The following is a 5,038-nucleotide window of genomic DNA, read 5'->3' as shown; positions in this document are numbered from 1 at the left end:
TTTCTAAAACCAGCTTGAACATTAGGAAGTTCACGGTTCACATATTGCTGAAGCCTGGCTTGGAGAATTTTGAGCATTACTTTACTAGCATGTGAGATGAGTGCAATTGTGCGGTAGTTTGAGCATTCTTTGGCATTGCCTTTCTTTGGGATTGGAATGAAAACTGACCTTTTCCAGTCCTGTGGCCACTGCTGAGTTTTCCAGATTTGCTGGCATATGGATTGTAGCACTTTCACAGCATCATCTTTCAGGATTTGAAATAGCTCAACTGGAATTCCATCACCTCCATTAGCTTTGTTTGTAGTGATGCTTTCTAAGGCCCACTTGACTTCACATTCCAGGATGTCTGGCTCTAGGTCAGTGATCACACCATCATGATTATCTGGGTCGTGAAGATCTTTTTTGTACAGTTTTTCTGTGTATTCTTGCCACCTCTTCTTATCTTCTGCTTCTGTTAGGTCCATACCATTTCTGTCCTTTATCGAGCCCATCTTTGCATGAAATGTTCCCTTGGTATCTCTAATTTTCTGGGGTTGCAAAGAGTCAGATACAACTGAGCAACTAACACTTTATTTCACTTACATTTATAAAATATTATTTTACAAAATATCCTTGGGGTTGAACTCCAGATTTAAAAATAAGATGATAAACAACAATCTATTCATTCTAATTTCAGAACAACTTATTTTTACTTAGGTTTTGGGCAGATAGTCCCTCCCAGGTAACTCAGTGGGTAAAGAATCTGCCTGCAATGCAGGAGATGCAGAAGATTCAGGTTTGATCCCTGGGTTGGGAAGATCCCCTGGAGAAGGAAATGGCAACCCACTTCAGTATTCTTGCCTGGAGAATCCTGTGGACAGAGAAACCCAGTGGGCTGCAGTCCATGGGTTGCAAAGAGCTGGACACGACTGAAGTGACTGAGCACGAGCAGCTTGGTACTAGCACAAGTCAAACATTGTGTGTGCATGCTTAGCCTTCACTCTAAACATGCAGATTTTGGGGGGCTTTTCTCGATTTCAAATTACTTATTTTCACTACCTCAATATACTGATACCCGTCAAGCAGCATGTCCAAATTTTTCACTTGTAAAATATGATTGCTTTATTTATGTAGAGGAAATGCTGAAATTAGAAATGCAAATGGTCACTTAGTTTTAAAATAGACACAAAATCATTGAATCAAATTAATAAAGTAACACAAATCAGTTATTTTAGAGGTTTCTTTGAGAAGTTCAAACAAGTATACTAGAGGTCTCTGCCACAAGGACAAAAACACACCATATGCTGGGCTGTTATTTCTACTGAATTACCATCACTATGCAGAACAAAACAAGGCTTCCTCCAAAGTGGAATCCCACTAGTTGGTCTCTGGAGTTCTCCCCCTAAGTATTCCCCTTGGTTCAAGTATTCCCCTTGGCTCAGAGAGTATGATTCTAGACGCCGGTTTGAATGCCGTGAAAAGTGAAAGTGTTAGTCACTCAGCCATGTCTGACTCTTTCCGACCCCATGGACCATACCCCACCAGGCTCCTCTGTCCATGGGATTCTCCAGGGAAAAAAACTGGAATAGGTTGCCCTTTCCTCCTCCAGGGGATCTTCCTGACCCAGGGATCGAAACCAGGTCTCTTGCATTGTAGATGGATTCTTTCCCGTCTGAGCCACCCGTGGATTTAAGTACCATAAATCTCTGTATTCCACAAAGCCTCCTAGATATATTATATACATTTAAAATTTAAATGATTTTAAAATTGAAATATGGTTAACTTACGTCACAGTAGTTTCAAATGTACAGCAAAGTAGTTCAATTATACATATATATATATATTAAGGTTCTTTTTCATTATATGTTATAAGATATCAAATATCATTCTCTGTGCTATACAGTAGATCCTATTTTATATATAGCAGTTTATATGTAATCCCAAACTCCTAATTTTTCTCTGTCCCCACCACTTCCCCTTTGGTAATCATAAATTTGTTTTTTCCCTCCATGAGTCTGTTTTGTAAATAAGTTCATTTGTATCATTTTTTAGATTCCATATGTAAGTGAAATCATATGATATTTGTTTTTGTCTGTCTGACTTACTCCACTGATATGATAATCTCTAGGTCCATCCATGTTGCTGTAAATGGCATTATTTCATTCTTTTCTATGGCTGCCAACTGTTGCCAAAAAGTCACTTCCTAATCTAGTCCCAGTAAACAAGTGCCTCCACATCCAGGCAGGAGAAGTTTACTAAGTCAGTGCCGTAGAAACATTGGTTAATCAATTGTGGTGGTTTAGTTGCTAAATCATGTCTGACTCTTGCGACCCCATGGACTGTAGCCTTCCAGACTCCTCTGTCCATGGGATTCTCCAGGCAAGAATACTGGAGTGGGTTGCCATTTAATGTACGCTAAATCAAACAACCCCTGTCTTTGAACACCTCAGTTATTCACACCCAAATAGCTGAATGTCATAAAACTACTATCAAAACCTTAAAACTTGGACGTAGCTACCAATTTGTAATGAGCCAGGTCTTTCCGAGGCTTCAGCTTTAAGCAAGCTGGGTAAGGTAATTTTAGAGGCTGTATTAACTCTTTAAAACCACCAGGGATCTATTTAGTAAACTGCATGTTTTGTGCTAATTTACATGGCTGACTTCATCTGAGTAGGGATGGGAACTTGCTAGTGCAGAGTCAATGAGCAGAGTTATTGTCAATGACTATGAGAGGAGCTGAGTTATAACAACTGAACATGAGTAAGAACTTGATAGTTTACAAAATGTTTGCAATAGTTAACAGGCAGAAGTGTTGTAACAAAGAGTCTTTGAATTGTAGCAGTTCAAAAAAACAAGGTAAACATTTCTCTTTCATACAATGGCTCAGTGATAAAGAATCTGCTTGCCAATGGAGGGGAAGTGGGTTCGATTCCTGGGTCAGGAAGATCCCCTGGAGAAGGAAATATCTAACCAATACAGTATTCTTGCCTGGAAAATCCCATGGACAGAGGAGCCTGGTGAACTACAGTACATGGATTCACAAAAGAATCAGACAGGACTTAGTGACTAAACAACATAGGAATACATGGCAGGATAATAAAGGTGTGTCATCTCTGTGAGCTACCCAAATTGGTGGCAAACTGCTGATGTAGGGGTGTGGACGACCATTCTGCTTCCTGAACACATCCAGGGACTAAAGGTCCTTGTATCTTGCTGCTTGTATTTTAACATGTTTTGCTTCTGGAGTCAAAGTTATTTCACACCTGAATATTTGCCTTCTAGCTTATCGGAACGGTGGGAGAGAAGACTGGGAACAGTGACAATTCCTTGTAAGGAAATGGTCCTCATTATTCCTATTAAAATTCCATGGGTGAAAGTAGCCACACAGCCACTCCCAGATGCAATGAAACCTGGGCAGGCATGTTCCCTGTTAAGATGCAGCGAGTTTCTATAACAAGAGTGGAGGACGGAGGATGTTCCTGTGGGTAAAAGGGAGGTTCCGTTCACTCAGGGCAGTGACCGAGCTCTGAGATCCTCTCTGAGGCACACAACAGCCTAGTGGTTGAATGCTTACTGTTGTCTCATATTTTACAGAAGAAGAAATTAAAGCTGGAAAGAAGAAAACAAGTTTAGATGTATACCTATTATAACTGATGTCAACAGATAATTTCTAAAAGAGATAAGTAAAGAAATCCGGTAAATAATAGAATAAGTTAGTGCCAGAAGAAATAGGTTTAAAAGTTAAAAGTGAATGCGCTTAGGGAATAGTGTTTGAGGTTTGGGGAGGCTGAGAAAAAGACAGCTGCTTTTCATAGTTAATATTTTGGTTTAAATTAATTTGTTAAAATATATGTATATATTACTTTGATAAGAGTTTAAAATATAAAGAACAAATACATACATACATATATATATATATATGATTTTATAACAACCAGCAGCCATAATTTAGGCAGATTGCTTCCACTTATCTCTAATGGCCCCTGATAACACCAATCCAGTCTCTAAATGTTTGCTAGGGAATGTTAAATTCCAAGTAATGATGTCTTTTTGAAAAGAGATACGTCAAAAAATTCACCCCCTCACACTGAGCTTAGACTCACCACCTCCACACCAGAAAATCACTGCGTATTTGGGTGGTTAGATGGAGAAAACACAGCTGTTGATTCTTCCTTGGGCTGAACATGTGCAAACACCTTCAACTTCAATGAGTAATGACCTTCACTCAGTTCTATTCCACTAGGAGTCTACAGGCAGCAATGCCCTTGGAGATTACTGTATGCTTGGTCAAAAAATGAAGCTTATATAGGATACCTCTGATAATTGCGTGGGTGTTCAGTGTCTTCTCAAACTTTTCACATGACAAGAGCTGACCGCTGACCACCTCACGTGTCATTCATCCCATAAGCTCAGCATATCCCTCAATCTCTCTATCTATCTACTCCATCTGTATCACCCCACTACTTGTGCTGTCCTCTGTGCTTTACAGGGCAAGGTAATATTTTTAAATTTAAAGTTTGGGTATATTTCGGTTTTCAGCTATTTCTCATGATCCTTAGGATGAAGTCCTAGGGCCTTACATCTTTACTCCTCTTTGAGCTTCTCAACAGGCTGTTTCTTCTGCCTGGAACATTGTTCTGTTTCCCATTCCTGTATTTGAAGTGATAAGTGCTCAGTAGGCTCTGACTCTTTGTGACCCTACGGACTCAGTGTTTCTTTGCCCACTGAGTCACCTGGGAAGCCCAGAATGAATTTACTACCACTTATACCTAGCCATTATACCTACTACTTTGGGCAGGAATCCCTTAGAAGAAATGGAGTAGCCATCATGGTAAACAAAAGAGTCCGAAATGCAGTACTTGGATGCAATCTCAAAAAAGACAGAATGATCTCTGTTCGTTTCCAAGGCAAACCATTTAATATCACAGTAATCCAAGTCTATGCCCCAACCAGTAATGCTGAAGAAGCTGAAGTTGAATGGTTCTATGAAGACCTACAAGACCTTTTTAGAACTAACACCTGCCAGAAAGATGTCCTTTCATTATAGGGGACTGGAATG

The sequence above is a fragment of the Bison bison genome, unplaced genomic scaffold (genome assembly GCF_000754665.1).
Source record: "Bison bison bison isolate TAMUID 2011002044 unplaced genomic scaffold, Bison_UMD1.0 scf7180017862158, whole genome shotgun sequence".
NCBI lineage: Eukaryota > Metazoa > Chordata > Mammalia > Artiodactyla > Bovidae > Bison > Bison bison.
This window is presented reverse-complemented; position numbering follows the sequence as displayed.